This window comes from Corvus brachyrhynchos, unplaced genomic scaffold (genome assembly GCF_000691975.1).
Source record: "Corvus brachyrhynchos isolate BGI_N302 unplaced genomic scaffold, ASM69197v1 scaffold23, whole genome shotgun sequence".
In the NCBI taxonomy this organism is placed as follows: Eukaryota; Metazoa; Chordata; class Aves; order Passeriformes; family Corvidae; genus Corvus; species Corvus brachyrhynchos.
In genome coordinates this window covers 4,845,646-4,869,906 of record NW_008238983.1, presented here as the reverse complement: position 1 = coordinate 4,869,906, position 24,261 = coordinate 4,845,646, and the positions used below count along the sequence as shown (strand labels likewise).

Sequence of the window (24,261 nt, the reverse complement as noted above, 5' to 3'; positions counted from 1 at the left end):
TCTCTGCTTTCTGGAAAAGGAATGGGTTTGCATACTAATTTACCTTTAGTGGAAAACAAAAAAAAATATTTCAAATATTTTACTAACCAAGTCAGTCACTATGGTATTTTTTAAGTGTATTTGGGATGGTGGACAAAGTATTAATGTAGTCAGTGAGTAAATGCATGCATGAAAAGAATAATAAATCTGACCTAAATTTGGAAACAAAAGCTACTCATCCAAGTCATTTAACTGAGTGTTTATCATCAGTTTTGGAGACTCTTCCAAATATACTGTACTCTGAAGGCTGACAGACAACATAACTCTGGCACCTAAATATACAACTTTAAAACTTATGTGGTAGGCAGCATTTTACTGTGAGTTAGGTGCTTAGATACTTTCTTATTTTGAATCTCAGATCTTTACCTGTCTTATGAATATCTCCATAAAGGTTTGTATCTGAGCTGTGATCACAGGTCTGGGCCATTCTCTACAGCAGCACAGAGATAAACTTCAGCATCCACAGACCCCAAATCCCACTCTGCTGCAACACAGGACAGTAAACAAAGCTTACATTACACATATCCCAACCAGAGCAGTCATTGCCTTCAAAAATATTGACAGCTGAGACATCTGCAGCAGAAAGATGGTCCTCCAGCCCAGAACTGTCTGGTGTACATCATGGAGTCTGATCTTTACAGGAAGACTCTTCACTCTCAAACATGAAGTGATAGAGTTGACAGAAACTGAACCACAGCTGCTCCTAAAGTAATGTGGCCAAGTCTCATGAGTGAACTCTCTTAGTTCCCATTTGGTGGTGAGAAGAAGAGCCTCTTTAAACAATCCATTGCAATATTAGCATTGTAAAACCTATGGTTTTGACTTCTGCTAAATATAAATTCCAGTAATCAATATGGCAAGGTAGGTTTGTATTTCATTTTGATGTAGAATTTTTCTACCTGGAAATTTTTTCCCCCCTCAAACCACCAGGCTTGATGGTTCAACAAGAAAGCAGACTGAAGCGTTGTCCCTCCCAAAAGAGCATTGTATCCTCAAAGCTTTGCTACAAAATAATTATCTCAACAAATATTCAGTGACATGTGCCAAACCTAGTGCCCTCAATGAGTTTCACCAATACAAAATAACTGGAGCTTTGTGAAAGGTTCTGTTAATACAAAAGAAGATAGGATTTGAAAGTCATTGCTTAATGTGCTGCATCTATGACAAGCCACAATAAAAAGAGAAACCAGGAAAAAGTAGCAGCAAAGACTAAATCAGCCTCTATAGACTTATTAGACTCTCAGAAGTCATTAAAGAGGGGCAACTTTCACAGTGGCTTGAAAATAGCAACCCCTGAAAATATGCTCAAAGCTTACTCATTTAAAAGCATAATATATACATTGTAATCTCTACTTCTTTATAACTGTAATGTATGCTTTTGCAAGAGCAATGTCATCCTGAGGCAGATGAGTCAAACCTTGTAGTCTGTTTCCATGAACCAGTTAAGAGCACCTGATTTCCGCAGTCTAGACACATACATAGACTCCAAAGCTGGAAGCAGAAACGCCTCTTACTGTGCTAGCTACTTACTGTACAGTGAGGTACAGCCCCTGACACAGAGATTGTACAATCAAAAGCAATTAAAAAATAGAGAAAAAGGGGATAAAGAGATGGTAGAGTGGTGGAGCACACGTCCCATTCTTGTGAGCACTGGAGTATCTTCAGTGGGGTTTTTCTGTTTCAATTATAAATGAAAAATTTTCACAGATGGGTCAAGTGTGAAAAGTGATGTCTCTGCAGCATCAAAGAAAGGAAAAAAATCATGGGAGATAAAGAAAAGGAAAGAACAAGGGAGAATGCTAAGAGGAAAAGGATGAAGAGAAGCACATATCATTAGGAAGAAAATGAGCCTATATGAAGAGGAAGGTGCTACCCAGAAGTGCAAGAATAAGTGCCCAGGAAACAGATTATGAAAACAACAAATGAAAGAGAGGCAACAAGAGTCTTGTGGGAAACAATGGTCTTGCTAGGAAAGTTGATGTTAGTTCTTCAATCCATGTTAATAACACAGGGTTAAAAAGCCTCCTTTTCAAGTAAATAAATTTCCCCATATGTCTTCAAGAAGGGAAACTGTGGAACCTCATTAACCCCTGAAGCTTGTTCTATCTCACTGTCACCCCATAATCTTGAAATTATATATCATTTAGTATAATATATCTCTTTATTTTACGTTATCTAGATTATGAGCTATAGTCATTAAAAGTTGTTTCCTCTTTCACATGTCACTATCCCTGTTTTAGCAGACTGTTCCTTACTGGTCTGTGGTTGGTTTTACGTCAGTTTTTGTTGAGCTCCCTTTCCTTTACCCGTTTCCAAACGTCATTTTAATGAATTTCCCTAAAAAGCTCCTAGAACATTAAAGCATTATTATCAAACACTAATTTTTCAATGGAGTTGGACCAGATAGTAATTGTAGTCATCTGTCAGTAATAAGGAGATGTAGCTTGAGGCAAAAAAAAATTAACACTGACCTCATTCAAAGAACTTGAAATAACTGAAATAAAGTTGAACTCTGCATATAGCTATATATTTAATTGTATTTGATACAGCCTTAGAGTAAAAAAAAAAAAACTTCAAGAGAGGGAACTAGACTATACTGCCTTCCTGTGTAATCTGTCTGCCTGTGTTTAACAAGTCTGAAAAGCTTCAGTAAGTCAGATGCTCCAATTTATTTGTTTAATGAGGAATGTTATTTTCCATATTGCTGAGGTCACTTTTTGATGCTGAGGATCATAACGATGTAAGAAGAAGCCCACGACCCACCACTGGAAAAGATCAGGAAATAATTGTATCATTATTGTCTGTTTTTATCAAAACATGAGAAAAAGCCAGCATTTCCCTGCTTAAGGTAAGCTGTCATGTCATAAAACCTCTGAGGCTTGCACACCGGAAAGCAAGCGCTCTTCACTTACAAGGAGATCGAACATGTGATCTTGTAAAATAATAATAGAGATGTAAGTGTATTTGTAAGACTTGTTTAGAAGCCCACAGACACACTGCCATGAAAGTGTGATTTATTTATTTTTTACTTACAGCAACAGCTTTGTGAAACAAAAGGAGAACAAAGCCATGTTGTCAAACCATGTTTGTAGTCAGACCTTGTGAAAGACTGGAACGGAACTTCCTGCTATTTGTACATAACCTGGATGTCTGCAACTGTAATTGTTTTATACTTGATTTTTTTTTGCCCTGCAGTGCATTAAGTTATTGTATTTTAATTTTTTTAATAATGAATACTCTGATGTACATGAATGAATACTATACCGAAAAAACATTGATTAGTCACGAAAGAAAAAAAAGTGAAGACATATACAATGGATTCTCATATGTGCATTGAAATACTTCTACCCTGGTCAAGATTTGCATCTCTGGGTGGAAAAAGCACAAAATTTAGTAAATGTCATATAAATATAACATGAAAAATGAAGTGAGCCATATGCTACACCAAAATGAGGATCAGTGCATGTAACAACTTCGAAAACCAGCCTCCTTTCCTAGAAAACAGTGGACATATTGAGTCACCATGATAAAAAATATTACTTTCAAAAATAATTTTCAAGAAGGAGAATATACAGATAGACAGTTAAAACTGTCAGTATTCTTCAAACATTCTCCCAAACTTACATTTCTCCCTATGCTAATGTTTTTGCAAGAAAGACAACTTGGTATTTTTCACCAAAAAGGCTAATGGAATAAGTAACCTGCAGGTAACCAACATTTGCATGGACTGTTCTTTCTCTTTTTTTTAAATTTTTCTTTTGGGAGCAAGGGGGGCAGGCGGTGAGGTAGTGAAGTGGAGAGGAGGAGTGGAGTAGGGCAGAGGATTGAGAGGTATATCTCCATATTGATTAGATGAGTTTTTAATGCAGGATATAGTGGTATTAATTGTATTTCCCACAATAAATGATAAATAACAATACAGATATTTAATCACAATAAATGGCATTGGCTGAAAACAGGCAGTGCAATTAATTCACACTTTTGTAAACTGCCTAGAAGTTATACATCTGTCTATGCTATGAAGATTTCAAATCACTTAACTTTCCATTAATATTTTCTTTCTATTATGACTGAGTTTTAAACACAATGTGTTAAATTTTGGGGGCGACAGAGAAAATATTGACATGTTCAATACAACAGATCTTAATTTTGTTCCTTACAGTATTAAAAAGTTTGGCTCCTTTACAAGCTCCTTAATTACATCCCCTGATAGCACAACAATCAAGCGTGGACATGACTGAGACTATCCAAGTCAGTTCACTTTAGACATTTCAGGGTGGATACACCATAGGTACAAGGCTAGCTAACTCCAGGCTGTGTAAAAATCTCTGACATTTTCTTATTATTCATTTAATCTTTCAAGACAGCCTTCTTCATCTACTCTCTTTTTTCCTTACAGATAAAGATCTTCAAGCATCAGTCTATTTCTTTTGATATGCCTCACTTTCTATCAGCCCATGAAAAATTACATCCTCTCTCTCTTCAGTCAAACACTACTCTCACCCCATAGCAACCAATTTAATTTTCTGGCCACTTGTACTGAAACAGCACCCCTGCTCACCCTTTTCCCCCCACACACAGGCAAAATACTAATCGTAAAAAAGCAACTATCCAAATCCTACCAGCCTCCAAGCATAACATTCCTTCCACAGGCCAGTCACAGCCCTCAGTCTGAGGGTAGCCTGGAAAGCTGCATGCATATTTTTGACTCACATTTCAAGAATCCCTTACTATCTCATTTATATGCCATGGGACCTTGAAGCCCTGCGTCTACGAGTTCCTGATGATGAAGGAATGATGCTCCTTATTGAGGATTATGTTTTACCATAATGTACTTTTGCTTTCCAGCTGCTGTGCTTCCTCAAATACATCTACAAGGGGGAAAGTGCACTTGCCTTTCCTCCTTCCTTCTCACGCCCCTGCATGCTTCTAATGTTTTGGTTTGGTTGCTTCTTTGTCTGTTGGTTTGGGTTTTTGGTTTTCTTTTTTTTTTTTTTTTTTTTTTTTTTTGCAAGCTTCAGAGAATCACCGGATAGGATAAAAAAACCTGCAGCCATTCATAAGATGCTACTTAAAACTCGAATCCCTCCGGAGAGGTGTTCCGGACTGGGACACTCGCTCCTGCCCCCAGCCCGCTCCCGCGGCGCGGGCTCCCTTGCTGCAGTGCAGGCTGGCAGTTCACTCAGTTCGAACTTTCCATGCAGAAATTCGGCACGATGCAGGCAGCCAGATAAAGCAGCACTTACCTTAATTGAAATCTTTTCTCTGGTAATGCTGGAGCATCAGTCCAATCAACAGTGATCGGGGAGAATCTAAGTTTCAATCAACACCCTCCGGGTAGCCGCATGCTGCTCTGCCTTTTTTTCAGTGAACTCCTCACTGTCTAGAGGAGAGAGAGAGAGAGAGAGATCAGCTGAAATCCTCAGAGGCTCGTAGGGAGTGAGAGATGAGGCACCAAAGCAATGTTTCTTAACACGAGATTCTCAGCAAGCGTGCTCAGGTCTGGAAGATCCTGTAACTGCTGTGATAGGCTCCTGTCATGTCCCCTGAGCCGTGAGATGATCATTGACCTGATTAGCTCTGAACACTCCCTACATGCAGAGAAAGCGCTGAGAGGATTGGTGGGTCGCAAGGGAATTGGGAAAGGCACCAGGGCCGCTTGGGAATCTTCATTCTTCCAGACTAATGGATGTGCTGCAGCTGAGGCTGTAATTTGTGAGGAGGTTATGCACAATGTTAACCATCTGAGGACTTAAACAAATGTGCTTTTGCATGCTGTTTCTCAAGGTACACCAGCATTCAGCGCAGGGTAGAGCTGAGTAATTAGAGGCTGATGTAGTCATTTCGTAATACAAGGCTCAGTGTATGAGATGTTCTGTAAGCTGAGAGATAAAGTGGATTCATACATTTGTCTTTGACCCTGGAGACAACAGCAGTTAATGGGTAGAATAAGTGAAATTAGTATGGTGGGCTCATGTTAGCCCCCAGATGGCAATCAGTCACCATGAAAAGAAAAAGAAAAAAACAACAAAACCCAAAGAGACTAGAATCATTTAACAAGTGCATGTGGCAATTTAAATAAAATGTGGAGAAAGAATTTCAGATTAGTACAGAAAGGACTTTTCAACATGGAGATAAATCAGTAGAAAAGCACAACAATGCAGCAATGCAAGTTCTTCCCTCTCTTACAGCAGAGCGGAAAAACCAACAAGGAATGCATTTAAAGGATCTAATTTGCCTTTCACTTATACTGATACAAATAAATCTATTAAAGATGACAGTTTAAATTTAGATCAGAAAAAAAAAAAAGCAGTGTGAAAGAAGAATGAGGTGTATTTGTTACTTGTTTTTGGTTCAAGAGTATTATGGAAACTAGACTTCAGTGTACCAAGTATTCAGGCTTACACAGTTGAATGAGTCAAGCCAAAGTGTGTCAACTTTTATGACTGTCCTCATCTGCTATTTTCCTGTTCTTGGATGAAAATTATGGCACTAGACAGTTGACTCCATTTCCCATTCTGATTTATCTATAAAAATACCAGTTTGCGACTAAGAATAATTTTGTTCAGAGAATAATAAATTTAGTATTGGTGATCTGAAGCATCAATATAGAATGGAAAATGGATATTTTGATAGCATCTAATGAAGAAGATTTGGAACCTATAGTAGCAATTCTTGTTCATATGTAGTTAACATAACTTATTCTATGAATGCTGAAGCAAAGTTAATCATAAGCATATACTGAAATTCTTAATCAAGTTTATTTACTTTTGATCTGCTTTTTATACATTTTTCAGGTAAATTTGTGTAGTTGTGTTTTAGTAGGAAAAGCAGCAAAGAAAGCAATTTTTAAGTTGTTAAGCAAGTGGCAGAGAAAATGGATTATATGTTTACTTTCTGAAGGCATTAACATCAGAAAACTCATTTTTACAGAGACAAGAGTATCATGTGATTTAGATCACTCAGAAGTAACCATGAAAGTTTGGCTCTCCAATTTATTTAGCAAGACAGAAAACAATGATTTTTTCACCCTGACTTTAAAGCCTGAGGAACAGGAAATAAATCTAAGTGCCCCATATTTCCACTAGACAATCAGTAGGAAGAGATCAACTTTTCTACTCTAGCAGTGTTAGCCATAAAGTTTTCAGGCTCCTCCTCTGGACATGCTACTCTCCTCCCAGTGATCAAAAGCTCCTCCAGTGCAAAATCTGGATAATAAGTTTGGCAATATTTCATATTCAGACAGCAAAGTTTTTAGAATGTGTAGGTTACTTTTTCTGCAATTTATTGAATGCCTCTCACCCAGGGATTCATGCTGGCCCTGGGACTAATGGTAACAAAGTCATAATTAATCAACTAATTAATAAAATAAGAAGGCTTTTACAAACATTAATATGAAACATAAACACATTCTTGAGTAAAGGGTTTCATGTGTCAAGACTAAGGTGATTTCCTGTTGCAACCCCCACTGAAAAAAGAGGCTGTTCTCCTTACCTATACATTTGTACCAGCGAATGTGTGGAAGGCATCCCAATGCTTGATCTGTTCTGACAGGGCATCCCTCATGAAACATGTAATCCACAGACACATGTTGTATTATTTATGATTTCAAATACAATTAGAGAATATGAAAAAGACCTTGTTAAGACATTTTATTTGCCAGTCCTGTAAGCTTCCAGTTTCAGGTTTCATGCTGCTTTGTCTAGTGGTATCTTAGCTCTTACCAGCCCTAGAAATTTCAACACTTCTAAACTGCTGTTCCAACCTACAAAATCTCCATAACATGAATTCTTTTCCCATTTTTACCCCCTTTTCAAGTATCTTTCAGTCATTTTATACTAAAAATATTATGCTTTAATAATTTAAATGGTAATCTTTCACACTCAATGTTCTTACTGTCTTTTTAAGGTTTAAAGGTCAACATTCATCAGAAGTTCCTTGTAAAACTGAATTATTTTAATTGTGTCTCACCACAAGTAAAGGTCTGGGGAAAAAATAACAGCAGATCCAGAAAAGGGACTGAAGCATGAAGGAAAAAACCCTGAAGTGACAACAAGATTTCAGTTTGCGCAGAAACAACTGGGTCTTACTGTAGTCTTGGACTATTAGGTAAGACACTGGCATTTTGAATTTGGTGTTAACAAAAGAAAACAATAATTTGAATCACTCATGAATCTTGCTACAGTCTAAATAACAGAAGCAAAGTCTGGCACCTTGGGTCCTATTCCCAATCCTGAATATAACTTAAAATTTTGAATTCAGTTCTTATGAGTCATCTCAATAAAGGGACAGAGGATTTTCTGAACAAGGGGATCAGAAAAGTACTATGTTTTCAATAGTGGATCATATAGTTAGTTATATAGATAGAAAAATTAGGCACCCTTCTCAGCACATCATTCTTACACAGAGGGGGCAGTATATTAAAGCAGTAAAAAAATAAAATAAAATTCTACGTAACCTCTAATTAACCTTTTGAATTCACTGCCTCAAGCTATGATTATAGGAAAGAATTAATATGTACATGTGAGAGTATTTTAAAATCATAACAGAATTTAAAGTGGTTACACAAGAAAAATTTCTTTGTTCAGTATTGTTCCTCAATGCGAACCAAAAACATGTCCTCATGGGCAAGATAAGATACTAATCATGAAGAAAAAATCCCCAACCAACTAATGATTTAGTAGCAAAATTTAGAAGACCTTTATAGTATCATTGAATAATCCAAAGTATTTTTACTGTCAAAGGCCATTAGATTATTTGTGCTTCACTAAAAGATTTTTTTTTGAAGATGAATAGCATCTTTTAAAAAGCTATATTTCCAAAATTGATCATTTGAATAGACTGAATGCCAAAATAAATACAGAAACCTGTACCAGTGTAAGTTTCTTAATATTCTCATAAAAAAACCCGTTGGTTCAGAGACAAAAACTACTTCAGCACAATACTTTATCATGCATCAATGTAAATTCAATACAGAATAAAAGGCCATAGAGGAACAGGAAGAAAAGTGCTAGTACAGTCACAACTTTCCTGCTGGCCCAAATCACACAGAGGGTCAGTTGTGTCCTCCCTGTTGATGCTCAGGAACAGAAAGAACTAGAAGCAAATCGTGTCTATTTCCATAGCTTCAACACACAGAATTTTTCTTCTCCTGCATTTCAAAAGATCCTTTGGTCTGAAAAAAAAATACTATACCGGATGTACTAAGAGTGTCAATTTTCTGAGTAATTTCTTCTTTTCTGATAAGTGAATAGCAAAAAAAAGGTATTGTCTGCTTCATTTTGGCTGGAAACACAGAAACTAGAAATCAGGTGTGCAAGTACTGTAGGATAGCAGCAAACCCAGCAGAATGCATAGAACAGATTAAGTGAAACTGTATTTATCCTTCATCTCGTCAGAAAAAACCTTAAATAATAAACCACTTTAAGACATTATAAATGCTCTGCAGAAAAGCATTTGAGCCATTCAAACTTTCACAACCATTATATTTTCTATATTTTGGCAACCATTTTTTCCCCATGGCCTCCATACACAATGAAACTAGTTAACTCTTAGTAATACTTAACTGCCATCCACGGTAGCACTGAAATTTTACTGTCATCCTCATTAATTTCAAAAGTACCAGCTGAGAAAATGCAACTCCTGACTCTCATCTGAACTATATCAGCATAGCTGCATTGATTTAAGTGGAATCGTACAGCACATTTATAAATGAGTGAGATCTGATGTAAAAACAATAGAATTGGGCATCAATTAATACTACAACAGGTTTTAAAGATCAACCTTCCTACAACATCATCCAATATTTTATTTTTGATATGGATCATTCCTCTCCAAACTTTTTGGTCACAGTGTGTACAGACAACGTGGGAAATTTCTTTGCAAGAAAGAGTTTAATCTTGAGCATTCAGTGCTTTAGTTCAGCATCTTATTCAACTGGTTCTTGATGTTAAGGTAAAGATGTGATCTGGATAGAAGGAGACAGCTGAATCCTTGTCATACTCAGTGGAAAACTGCTGACTTCATCAGGCTTCTTCTTGTGGTACCTCAAGAGGCTCAGACAAATCCAAACTGCTTTTTCTCATCTGATCACTGTTCTCACTCCCAGATTAGCAATATTAATCAGTAACATTATTTTTACTTAGGCCAGATTTCCAAATAAAAGGCAAGTAGCGCAGCATATTGCTTTAAGAGACTTCTGATAGTGTTATGTAAAGTGCACTTTGAATTTCGTTGTATGCTTTTATTAAGTCAGCCTTGTAGGCTGAGACATTTCAGTGTTGGTGATCTGTTTCATTGGAGGCATTCTCACAATGTTTGAGGCATTTAGGAGGCACAGGTAACCCTAGATTTAAGTAAAGACCCGCAAAATGCATAAACAAATGGAAGTTTTGGTGCATCCTAATACCACAGTGGAATGGTCCCAAAATCATAATGACAGTGGAAAAGCAGGTGGTGATTAAATACTCTATGGTTCAGTTCTGGGAAGAATTTAGGAACATTATGCTTTCCAAGAGTAGGGTACATACCTTTATGGGTAGAGAGGGTACATACCCCTGTGAGTAAAAGGAAATACAGAGGGAAAATATTTTTAAGGATATATTCAGGTTAATAAAGAGAAATTAAAATAAAGGTAGAAAGAAGATGTAAAATGGAAACAGCCATTTTTCACCTTTGGTTTTTCTACCATCTGAGAGAAATGTACTTTGTATCACAGAGGAACACCATTTATGTTCAAGCACCAAGTAAATTATTGTTGCCCATAATTATAAAAAAGGAAAGAGAATGAACAGTTATTCAAACGTGATATGTGCTCGCATATTATAAAGGCGCTTTTGTTAAACAATGGAATCAAAATTCTGGTCAGTCTGTTTGGTGTGTCGTTCTGTATGAACTGAGAACCTCAGGACTACTAGAATGTACTCTACGGGATGAAGAAAACTTTATATTCAAAGTTAGTTAATCTCTGCTGAAAACTTCTGTCAGCAATACACCTATACAGCTCAGCTGGAAAAGAAATTAAGCAGCTGTAACCAAGAGTGTGGTTTTGTAGCAAAGTTTGCAGTTTCTGGTCTGGGTATCCTTTTTGCTGGGGCCTGTAAATCTCCTTTAGACATAACAGTAAAAACAGGAGCACCCTGCAATTTGCACCATAGGAGCAGTGTGGGAAACAGAATGACTCAGGGACATCCTTTCTAAAGTGCAATTCCTCCCTCACATCCTTCTTGTTCAGGTGAAGGGAACAGTGTGATTTGTGGTATGATCTGTCTCAGCAGCAATTTACAACTTCCCAGTAAAATCTCTCTGCTCAGTTCCTTTTGCCATCAACTTGCTTTAGCATGCAGGGACAGGGGGAGAGGATAGTGCAGAAAGTCATGTGCAGGGATGCAATGTACTGCTTGTAACCACATAAATATCTTACACCCATCCATTAGCCTCCCTGTCCCTGTCTCTCTGAATAAGGAGGGGTTGCTTGTCCCCTTGAAGGGGACAAAACTGAACTGCAATTTAGTCTTGGGATTCTCCCTGGCATTTTTATAGCTGAAGCCTGTCTGCTACTTACTCAGACTAATACTATAACTCTAAGACACTTTAAGGGCCACATTTTCAGTGTCATAAAGCATCATATCTGTCCATTTCTCAGGGTAACCACAGGGCTTTTATAATAATAGAGAAACTCTATTAATTTTCCCGTTTTTTGCTTTTCTCTTCTTTGCCATTTCTTTTCTTCTTTTCTTTTGTTTTGTGAGCTCTTTTACTCGGAGTTAGAATTAAAATGCAGGAGACTGAGAATTCTTGTTCGGACTTAGTTGTTTATTATATCTTATCAATAATACAGCTGCACAGGAGTATGCCTCCAAGGTAACAGGGTGGAAAATGGCCATGAGTTCTAACTTCCAAGGCTTTTTAAGGTCTAAATTAACCAATTATAAAATACCAAGTAACTTGTTTTTATTTATAATCAAATTACCAACCTTTCATGTCCCGCAGTGTGGGACTTTTGACCCAATGGCATAACCCCTAGATTTGTGAAGAAGAAGGAGAAAAGAGAAAGGAGAAAGGAAGAAGAAGATTCACACCCAAACTCCTCCATACTGTAACCTATTATTACCTATATCCCCTAAACCTAATTTTCTACATCTCTACATATTCCACCCAGTGATATAAGTTTTAACTAGACAGCAACAACCTCAGTGTTATCACACAATTTAGGGAGCTTTTCCCAAGGTTTCGGATCGAATACAGTGTACTTCTGAGGATCGCTGCTTGCCAGCACTGAAAGGCTGAAATTTTTAGTACCCAGGGTTCCAACAAAAATCAGAACTTAGGATGTGACAACATCTCTGTCTGAGATTTTTCAGATGTTACTGATTTCTGGAAAAGCTCAGAAAGATATAGTAACAAGTATAAACAGTGATTAAAATGAACTTTCTAACAATCCTAACTTGCATCTGTCTGACTAGATTTTAGTCTTCTAACTATGGGGAATTTGGGTTCGTTTCATTTTTTGATTGTTCTGGTTTGTTTTTATTTTTATTTCACTCTTGACTATTCTTCTTATATGAGATTGCTCTTCTCTTTTTCAGTTTGTCCATTCCAGGATCATCTTTTAATCTGTTTTTTTTTTTAATTTCCAATCTCCTTTAATATTCCTCCCTCCTTGTTTTCTTGCTCTCTATTTTTCCAGTCTTAGAATGAGAAGTATTCTGCCTTTTCTTGGCAGTGTGAGAATGGATAGGTATAGAGGGAAAAACAGGGAGAATAATAGCTGCATTTTTCCATATACACATAAAAAAAATCTTCTGTAGAAAAAGGAATCAAGTGCTAACAAAATTGCTTTAAGCATCACATTCCCTCAACTACTATTTAGGAGGAGCTAGAAATGCTGTAAAGAAGCATGACTAAAAACATTTTAATTCCTCATATGGTCTCATTCTTCATAGTCTGAAGCAAGTATTCGCTCAGATATAACAGACACCAGCCCATTGACTGTGAAGGACAACTTCCTTGTAGCAGGGAAGGACGCTGGGCTATAAAATAAAGAGTACCTGCAGCATTATCGTGCCAAGTCCTGAAAGAATAGGCTGATGGGAATAGCAGCCAGTAAGACAAGCCCTTATTTGGGATCAGCACTCTCCATTCATGTGGGACCATGCTGATTAGCACTTGGTTAGATTTCTGGTGGGAGTACTCAAGCCACACCACATCAAGGTGACAGTGAACAGGAGGGTGAAGCAGTCCCTCATCCCAGCGTCTTCAGAGGCTACCAGGAACAGAAGTTATTTAGTGCCTTCCATGTGCCTAATGGCAAGATTATTACTCCCAGAAGCACTGCACTGCATCCAGTTGTCTAATAATTTAGGTGGCTTCCATGACATAAAGAAGCTAAAGTGTGTACTGTATATAGATCTTATTTCTAGATACCAAGGAACATGAAGATTTCGATCTAGTACAAAGATACTGGAACTGATTAGCAGGGCCTAACCCTGTCGAGTTTCCTTCTTGTTTGCCCCATTCACATAATTACCCCCTCTGACACCCTCCTATTACATTCATATGCTACATATTACATCCCACATACTATTCCCCCATTAGTTTGCTAACCTATAGTAAAAATTCAGAAAAAAATATTGCTCCTTTTTGCAGACCTGCATGTTATTTCTCATTTGCCTGTTTTTGATTGTATCCTGCACTTCGAAAGTCTCATAATCCTTTGTGATTATCAGGTTTTCTAAGGTTTACCTTAGTCAATCAGCTGAAAAGAGAATGAAAAAGCAATAATATAAAAAAATCTTCTTAATTTTTCCATACTGTAATTATTTCCAATTTGATCTATTAATGCCATTATTTTAAAAGCTCAGAAGGCAGCGAATCAGATCATAATATGAAACGTGATGCTCAGTTCTAGCCAGCAGGAAACTGAAGGTGGCAGGAGGAGATCAGAGCAAAAAAACCCGACTTTTTAGCTCAGGCAGCCCAAGCAGAAGGCATGTCTCAGCTGCTGCCTCTTCACTCAGGGAAGCAGAAGCCGTGGTCTCTCATAAACTTGGGTATTGTATCCTGTGGAGGGAATTAAGCAGTGGAATCTTAAACTCTACGTCACTGCAGCTTGCTGCCAAAAATCAGTACAGAGCATGCTGGAACAGTTTCTTTAACACAATCTTGCCCTGGAAACATGTTGGAAGAGAACATGCTTCCACAATGCACAGCCACCTGTTACCTCTTTTGAAGATGGCTTGGTTTGAGACAGTGGCTAAATAATAAAATGTGGCCTCCGCTGATTAAACAGAATAGAATTCTCTAGCCACATATGACAGATTAATCATATGACACATTTAAAAAAAATGTGCAGGTTAATTATCATATATTTTCTGGACAGGACGTATCATTATGTGATCATACCCATTTTGAGCCATTAGCCTCTCTTTTTCCTTTTTATGAATATGGGGGAATGAACGATGGCTTAATTATAGCACTAGGAAATTACTTGCCTTTTGGTGGGGGGTAGAGAAGATGGTCTCATAATCACAATACAAAGTTGAGACTGTATGATATTACCTTAAAATATTTATTCTCAGTTACTCTTTCAGTTCCATTTGCATCTGTAATAAGTAGCATGTTTAAAAGACACTCACATGAATGAAATGAGATTAGAAGAATGTGGAAGCCAGAAGGTGCAGAGACTCACTTCCTAAATACACAGTCGCATTTTGTGTCACGCTTGCAAGCTGTAATTTGTGATTGATGTGAAAATTTGTAATATTAATCGTAAAAATAATGGGTGAAACCCACAAACACTATGTATTCATTCATGTTAATTTGTCTCTTGGCTAGCAAAGCCAACTAGCCTGTGTTCATCTATCTCCAGAACCTCCTATACTGATATTAATCAGTTTGCTGAAACCCTGCATCTTTTTTTTCCCCCATCCATGAAGGCATTTCTGAGAATAATAATTACACTACTTAGCCTTTATCTAGTGCTTCTCATCTTTCAAGTGCTTTACAAATATTAATTCACTAATTAATCTTTCCAACAACTCACATTACTCCCATTTTACAGATGGAGAAGCATTAGCAGAGAGGGCAAGTGACCTGCCTGAGGCCATGGAGAGCAGAGAAAGGGGAGAAGACTAAGGGAAGAGATGCTTATAACTAGAATGAAATGGAGGCAGATGGGACAATTATGGTGATTGTTCAGCAAATAATCATGAGATTCCAGTGAAGGATTTAACATACCACCGGAGGGCAGGCAGTGCTAGTCCTACTGTGTATTATACAGCCACTCAGTATGACAAAGGATCCACGAATTTAAAAAAAAAATAAATAAACTGAAGAGAAAAACTTATTGCACTTTCATCATTTTTTAAAAACCAGCTACAGTCTGTTCTTAGATACTGGCAAAAGCCTTAAAAATAATCATGAGCAAAAAACTAGGGTCAGGAAACTAGAAAATTCTAATTTATTTGGTATCTCATTCGATGTAGGGCCATCTGTACTCAAAATTGGATCAACTAAATGCAAAGACTGTCCCATGCTAGTGACATCAGAATTTCTCTGTGTGGTTCATTTTGTATCTAAGGAGTCTGATAGAAAACATACTCTATAAGACTAGATCTAGCTCACATATTTAGCTCCGAGAGTAAGCAAAAAAATAGACCAATAAACTTCCCTCTTAAAACTTGGCTTTCTGCTCTCCAAATAACCTCTTTTTAATCACCTTTTTGTCCACTTTGTTTTAGTTCGATTTTGCTTTGTTTACAATCCCAAATGATTCCAGGACATTTCTACATGAGGACTACAGGAGAATATGGGATAATACTATTGTATGATACGGCTGTCAGGGAGACTTTTTCCTTAAGGCTATAAGACATACATCATTGCCTGGAATTTAGAACAGCAGGTGGGGATGTGAGGGTATCCGTGCTAAATCCAGGAAGTGAATTATCCACAGGCAGAAACTATTCTCTGTGTCACAACTGGTATAAAACTGGGGACTGGTTTTGAATTGTGTTAGAATCTAGCAAGTACAGTACACATACCTATCCAAATCAACGCTCCAAACGATTACACAGATATTCAAAGTACTTTAAGCTCCACGCAGACTGGGAACAAAGTGGAAAAAAACACTGAAAACTGTACAAAATCTAGCAGATACACAATCAGGTCAAATTGAGATCACTTTTACCCCTCTCTGAGAAGTTTTGCTTTCTGCTCCATTGATATGTTAACTGTTCCAGTTGCACTTTATGCCGACAATGACATTCTGTATACAATACTGTAGCTCACTCAGTAGTGGGTAACAATCCAAGAGTACAGAAAGCCCCAGTGAGAACGAAGAAGAGAGAGAGGGAATGTGAAAAGGCCCCTGACAATTTCAAACACTGCATATGTGCTGTAATGTTTAGCACTAAGAGGAGAACTCTCACTCCTGTACTCTGTGCATTTCTCTCACTAGTTATGCCCTTGTCTGGAGATGCCCTTAAAATGAAATTTAATTACCTACAGAATAGCTACAACTTTGGAGGGTTTTAGAGCTTGGGAAGCAGATAATTTTCCAAGATAGAGAACTGATACACCTATTCTGTGTCTTGGAAAATTATCTGCTTCCCAAGCTCTTAAGAACTTGAGCCAAAACTGTTATTTCAACAAAGAATAATAAAAATATATATTTTGCTTCTGCAAGAATTTGAAAGTAAAGTAAATTGTTTTCTCTCTCTTTGAGTTCTACATCCTCTTAAAATTAATTCTCCCCTTAAACTTTATTTAAGATTCATAATCAGGAAAAGATTTCCTGGAAATGACATGGTGGAAAAAAACCCCTTTATTGGTACTATTTTGATATTAATAACACAATTTTATGGTTTCATCATTTGCAAGCTTTGCAGACAATACACATGATTACCAATCCAATCACTGACAACAGCAAGCAACTTACCACTTGTGACCTCAAGATTCTGTAGCAGTAAGAAACAAATTGACTGGGAAGAGCTCCTACAGTACCTTGTAATCAAGATGAAACTATTAAATTTGTGGTTTCATCAAGTGATTAAATTTTTGGTTAGCTCCTGTGACAGAATATGCTTTATGTTCTTACAAAAAAGTAATGTTCCCAAAACCTTCATAACAGATCACATACATAGGTACAGAACTCTTGAGAAGGATGCTCGATGATGACATGAATGTATCACGACAGAAATAAACGCTGCATTTTGTCTGTGAAGTTTAGTTAGGTTTGCTTTGCTTAGATCAACCGTTGGAGTAAGGCCACAGATCACTCTCACCAATATTCAGAGCACTGTGCAGAAAGGACTTTTAGCAGATAGGAAAAGTAGCAAAGAAAACAAAGTGCCTGGCTCGGCTCAGCTCAACATGGAGAAGACAAGTTTTGTTTAAGCAACAGACATAAAAAATGTCAAGGATTCAGACCAGAAGCCCTTAGTTTCTTCCCAGATGCTGCTGGGCTACACATAAGCTATTGCAGCTTCATTTTGTGCTCCCTTTCTTCAATATAATTCACCTCTAAAAGGAAGAGATGGATTTTATTTACATGTCTCCATAATTATATTTGGATGATGTTGAGCAAGGATGGAGCTCAAAAATGCTGTTGATAGAAACCTAATTACTGTTTTAGGAACCAAGTTCTTTTAAACAATGATTTTTATTTATTTATTTAACCTAGATCTGTGTCAAAAACTAGGCAGTGCAGTGTAGTTCAATGCTGTAAGTTAAATGAGTGGTTATCAAGGTAAGGCAAACACTGGCTCAGATGTTGGGAGCTACAACTGAACTAGCTTTACATATCAGCTCATTTTTAATCAAAATTTGTTAATACATTCTGAATGTCGCTGATGCTAATATTTTAAAGTACCTAAGGTTATTCTAGGCTAAGCGGGAAAGTGTCAGTTTTCTTTCTTTAGAACTCTTTTTGTTTGCATAGGCTTTAGTTTTATATTCTTCAAGCAGGAAACTGTATGTAATTATTTTGGATGTCTTCTTTTATTGCTTAATTAAAACCATAGAAAACGGCATAAAATAAACTCTCTATCTCATTGACATTTGCACAGCAGCACTTTTCCAATCAACCAAAAGCATATTTGTCCTATGTCATTAATGATAAAAAGGCACAAATTATTTATTTACGATGATATTAAGAATAAAGTATTAATTTGTTGGAGAAAACACGGTATTAATAATAAATAAACCTGATCTCCATTAACATGATACAAGGATGAAGCTGCTTTAATTTGGTTTAGAAAATAATTAAATGCAGGCATACACTCATAGAAAAGAACTCTACTGCCTTGTAAACAGTGGTAAAATACATATCTTGGAACAACCTCTAAGTAGGAACTTGCACAAGAAGTGTGTTGCAATGATGGAGCAATTTATTGTACTGTATCATTGACAATTAATTCTGAAAATGCTACTTTTTCAGAAAGAAAGTTCTGTATAAATAAAAGATATAAAAAGTCTAGAATTCACAATCAACACCTGAAAATAAAATAAAAGTGTCTGTACTTCGGATCATTTATTTTCTAAGTCAGGAAAATACACATGTGAGATTAATGATAAATCCACTCATAACACTTCTCCAAAACCCTGAATCATTTTTCCAACACATGGAACAAAAGAATAATGAAATAATGGGTAGGATAGGCCAGGAGAAAGTCCTGCATATAACTGTGGATTTACCACAACAGAAATTCATAGGCAATGTTGAATGCAACTGAGAATTTCTAAAAGTAAATTTACGTTGTTATTCCAACTTTTTTTCCCAATATTTCGGTCACTCTCACAATAGTTAAAATACTTGTGGAAGTGCCCTGTCTAAATAGTTGCCTGCTTTTCAAGTGATTGGGGCTTTCCCTTTGTTTATGTCTACCTTCACCCCAATGTTTAGTCCTTTACACTTGCTCACATGGCAAATTATCTTCCTTTTTGTATGCATCTTTTTTCCAAACAGTTTTTTGTAGCACACAGCAAAGCTATGGCAACAGTGATGACATCTCTACCCTTTAATTTGAAGCACAATACTGTCTTTTTCTATGCCTCATTCTCAATACTAATAGGCATATTTCCAGTCACTTCACTTCCACTTGATATTATATACATTAACAATCTTTTCATGCAGGTCCCAAAGCACAAAGCTCAGGAGTATCACATTTTGTAAAACATCAGACGCAAATATTCATGTTCCAGAACTTATGAGTGATTTTATCCTCAAAAGCAAGCAGACTGGGAATGGTTGAAACTCACACAGACATATCTGAGTTAGTCCTAATTAGCTCAAATACCAGCAGCAGCATAGCAGGGCACAGTGAATAACTGCAGGCGAGCTGCCCAAATATGTTCCTTACAATATCATGCCCAGCAAACAGTAAGTTTGAGAGACCAAAGGAACAACACAGGACATATCCCTTACATTTCATTAAAGAAATTCACCCCATGCTACAACTTTTTTCACTGCATTCTCACAGAAAGTGGTTCCAGTGAACCAAGTGAGATTATTTACATGAAATTTGTAACCCAATAGATTGTGGTCCAGACCTCGCATACATTTCTGCAAGAGACTGTCCTTACTTGTGCAAGTAAGAGACAAGCAAAAAAGGCATTGCTGATATATAGCTACACAAACACATAATTAACTTGAGAAACATCTTAATAATGCATTACTAAAATATGTAATACACACATTGTTCTGGTTTCAGCTGGAGTGGAGTTCATTTTCCTCGCAGTGTCTGGTGTGGAGCTGTGTTTTGGATTTGTGCTGAACACAAAGCTGATAAAACAGAGATGTTTTTGTTATTGCTGGGCAGGGTTTACAGAGAGCCAAAGGCCTTTTCTGTTTTTCATACTGCCTTGCTGGTGAGGAAGTTGAGGGTGCATGGAGGGCTGGGAGGAGACAGCTAGGACAGGTGACCCAAACTGACCAAAGGGATATTCCAGACCATGGGACATCATGCTCAGTGTGTAAAGTGTGGGGAAGAAGGAGGAAGTGGGGGACATTTGGAGTGATGGCATTTGTCTTCCCAAATAACCATTCTGCATCATGGGGCCCTGCTCTCCTGAAAAAGGCTGAACACCTGCCTGCCCATGGAAGCAGTGAATGAATTCCTTGTTTTGCTTTGCTTCTGTGTGGAGCTTTTGCTTTCCCTGTTAAACTGTTTTCATCTCAACCCATGAGTTCTCTACCTTTTACCCTTCCAGTTTCCTCCCCGATTCATGGGGTAGGGAAGTGAGCTGGCTGGGGTTGAACCATGACACATATGTACACCTAGATGGAATTACTCATAAGAAGAAATGGTGGTATGCAACATCCTAATTAAAACTAAAGTTTTCAGAATTTCAACATTTCCACAACTAAAAGTCACAGTTTAAAGATTACTGCAGCATATCTGTATGCTTTGCAATATCATTACAACTCAAGGCTCTCATGAGTGGTTTATTCAATTGAGTTTGCACTCTAATTTAGGCTACCTGACAGTCTGTTATTAGAATAGAATGTCAGTAAGTTTTCTTCCATCTGAACACAGACATATTTTTCAAAATGAGATTTACCATTCTTGTTTGATGTCTGAGTCTTCCCCCTTAAATTATGAAAGCATCCTAGACAATTTGCTAAGATCAGATGGCAAAATTTTAGCCAATTAATATTAGCTGAGTAGAATCCCACCATTCCTGGTCACAAGCTTACTTTAGTAGACATTGGCAGAGAAAAAACTTTATTTTTTTTGAAAATACATATTTTAGTATGTGCTTTGTCTTTCCCTGCCAAGCTTTTACAACTTGTCTTTGTTGTTACCCAAGTCTAATCCAGATTTTTATAATTTTGTAAATATTTTGTAACCATTTTTCATCTGTGATTCAGGCTTGGGGAAAGTTTTTTTTTGAATAAAACTGCAAAAATTTCCTTTCACAGAGATATGTTACCTTACTGTCGTGGTTTAGGAATCGTACTCCCTGTTTAGTGCTGCCTCCCCCCCAAGACTCCAAAACCACACGCTGCTCACTCGCTTCCCCTCCTCCCCTCTTCCACCCCCAGGTGGCTGCATAGAACTGCAGACACGAAAGGGAAACATCACAGTCTGAGGTAAGAACAAGCTGTTGGAAAAAGCAATGAGTTAAGAGAAGGAACAGTAACAGCAACAATATTAATAACAAAAGTGTACAAAAGAGCGAATGCAGAGCTCGACCCAACTGCAGCCATGCCATCCAGACTGCTCCTTCCAGTCAGGACCTCTCTGTCTGCCACTGTTTCCATCGCAAAAGCATAACCTGCTGGAAAGAAAGAGTCCTTTTCCCTGCCCCTGATAATGACACAAGGTGGTATTGAATGACATAATGCCTTGGCTGCACTCCCTCCCACCGATCTGGGCTGAAAGCAGGCCACTTACTCATCAATTAAATGTCTTCTCCTATATTCACAGGGTACATTTTCAATGTTAAGAAATTGGCCATTCAGTCCCTACTATTTCTGCCTCTAAAGAGCCATGAAGTCCTGCTCTGTGTGAGGTCAACTGAAAGGTGGGACCCCTCAGTGGGAAGAGAACAAACACAAGCCTGAGTGAGATGATGTGTTACTTAACAAAAAGAGGCTTAACCTGTGATACCATTATAGAATAAATCTGTTCATTTCATAAATGAAAGAAGAGCTGAAAATACAGCTATCACAATTTCAGCTGTAGCACAACCAGCTATCACAGTTAAAAGTTCACGTCAATCAGAGGTAGATGTATGATAGCTGGTTGTGTAAACAATATGGGCATTCCACGTTCATTTTTTAAATCACACCTTTTCTTCAACTTAGTGTACAGTGCAACTCTATAAATTATCATTTAATACGTTTAACCTTTACATTGTAAGATAAATATTGAATAGCTACCTAAAGGAAAATTATTTGTTACACAGAGTTTATGAGCATCTAAAAATTGATTTAAAATATGGAATGGTAATTCAAACTGCAGACACTTTTAGGTATAGGCTATGGACCTTAATTTCGTGCAGTTAGAAGAAAGAAATCTGCTCTATGACTTCATTATTTACTGCTGCCAATATAATAAAATATATAAATAGGGGGAAAGAAATATCACAATTTTGATAAGATTTTTTGGTTTTTATTTGAAGGCAAGTAACTCCTCCTGAATATTTAAATAAACACTCAGCAAAGAAATAATGCAGAGCCTCTGTATGAAAGCACTAAGGAACATGGCATATTTCTTCATTATTCAAGAGTGGAGAAAGATGGACAAGGCCAGCTAGCAAAGACAGGTGACGTGCTGTTTAAAAAATATCTTGTCAATATCTTATTTTCTGAGCAAATTATCCATGCCAGCTATGTGAAAAAGTAGCCTCAGAAAATAAATGCCTGGTTTGTCATTATGTCAGCTGTTTCCTTTACTGACACCAACATAATGTTATTTTTATGTTATTTTATAAAGTAAATGTTGTCATCCTAGAGATTTTGGTTTACAAATTAAAAGTGCACCTGAATCATAAGTACTCCCATCTTAATATTATTAATTATTTTATATATATTTGATGCTTTCTTTCTTACTGTATTTTAATTCTAATGATAAACAATTTAAGAAACTGAAATTAAAATAAAGTCAGTTTGGGGTTTGGGGTTCTTTTAGAGTTTATTTTAAAAATAATTGCAAAGTTTGTCTGATTTATTAATTCCTAAGTAAGTATAATGTAAAATCAAAATGGTTTTCAACTTGATTTAATTTAGGATTTTTCCCTTCATATCGGCACTGCCCTGAAATAAGAGAAACAATTTCAACTACAAAGACAGCCATGGCTAAATTCCCCTTCACTTAAATAAGGTCAGACTTTCAGCTCATACTTATGCTATTTTATCTTTCTATGGCCTTCACTGTAAGCACGAGGTACTGGACAAATGAAGTCAGTGGAATTAAAGAGAGATGGAATTGGCATTAACATGGTTTGCTATTGTTTACCCCAACAATTCAGTATGGTTATGTGGAAATAAAAAGGTTATAATGTGAACAGAGTGTGGAACAACATGAATTCATTCTTGTAACAGTGATTGCAACGTTAATGGCACATTGTGCTAACACAACCCAGCCCAATTCAATTTAAGGAATTTAATCATATGTCCATTTCCAGTTGCAATTTACTTTTCTTCTTACTGTAATAAATAAATAAATTCACCTCCTATGTGTAAATTAAAAATAGAGAAAACACCTCCCACTAAAAACTACCTCTAATTTCCCCATCTGTCACTGTGCAATGTGTGAAGCAACGGATATATAATATCACCTCTGTATTTAAACCCTTTAATACTGATAACTTGGTTTCCAGTTCCCAGTGTTCCATTTCCAGGCACATGAAGGACAAGCAGGTCATCAGGTACAGCCAATAGGGATTTAAAAAGGGGAAGTCATGCTTGATCAACTTGATAGACATCTGTGGTGAAATGACTGGCTTGACAGATGGGAGGAGAACAATGGATATTGTCTACCTTGACTTCAGTAAAGACCCCACAAGAAGACTGTACAGAAGCTGTTGAACTGAGGGCTGGATGAGCAGATGGTGAGGAAGATCAGAAACCTGATGAACAGCCAGCCCAAAGGGTGGTGAACAGTGGCACAAAGCCTGGTTGGAGGCCAGTAACTAAAAGTGTACTCAGGGATCAACGTGGGCTCCAAACCTGATCAACACCTTCATTCATGTTTTGTACTGAACTGTTACTGCCAGCAAGTTTGCAGATGACACAAAACTGGAAGGAGGGATTGATACACCAGAGGGTCATGCTGCCATCCAGAGGGACCTGGGCCGGCTGGGGAAATGGGCAGCCAGGAATGTTGCAAAGTTCAGTAGAGGGAAGTGAAAGTTCTGTGCTGGGGGAAGAACAACCCCAGGTAGGCTTGTAGCAACTAGCTTTGCAGCAAAGAACCTGGGGATCCTGGTGGACACCAAAGGAAACACGAACTAGCAATATGCCCTTTACAGCCGGGATGAATAATAGGATCCTGGGATGTTTTACGTTAAGTATGGCTAGCAGGTAGAAGGACTTGATCCCTCCCCTTTACTCAGCACTGGTAAGACCACACCTGGAGTGCTGTGTCCAGTTCTGGGTTCCCCAGCACAGGTATAACATGGAGCTATTGGAGAGAATCAGTGAAGGGCCACAAAGATGAGCACGGAATTGGAGCATTAGTCACACACACACACACACAAAACTTTTTTTTTTTTTCC

At 37.4% G+C, this 24,261-nt stretch overlaps 1 protein-coding gene across 3 annotated transcripts in view; it reads right to left on the bottom strand.

Moving 5' to 3' along the window:
* The window catches only part of LOC103618747 (cadherin-12), a 442,407-nt gene that overhangs the window by 232,390 nt on the left and 185,756 nt on the right, over positions 1 to 24,261 (bottom strand). Inside the window, exon 1 of one of the 3 annotated variants that reach the window (XR_001863453.1) lies at positions 5,286 to 5,771. The gene's annotated coding sequence lies outside the window, so the exon portion shown is untranslated. Of the gene's footprint in view, positions 1 to 5,285; positions 5,772 to 24,261 lie in introns of those variants that run through there. The other 2 variants (XM_017738754.1, XM_008637182.2) reach the window with 2 other exon arrangements.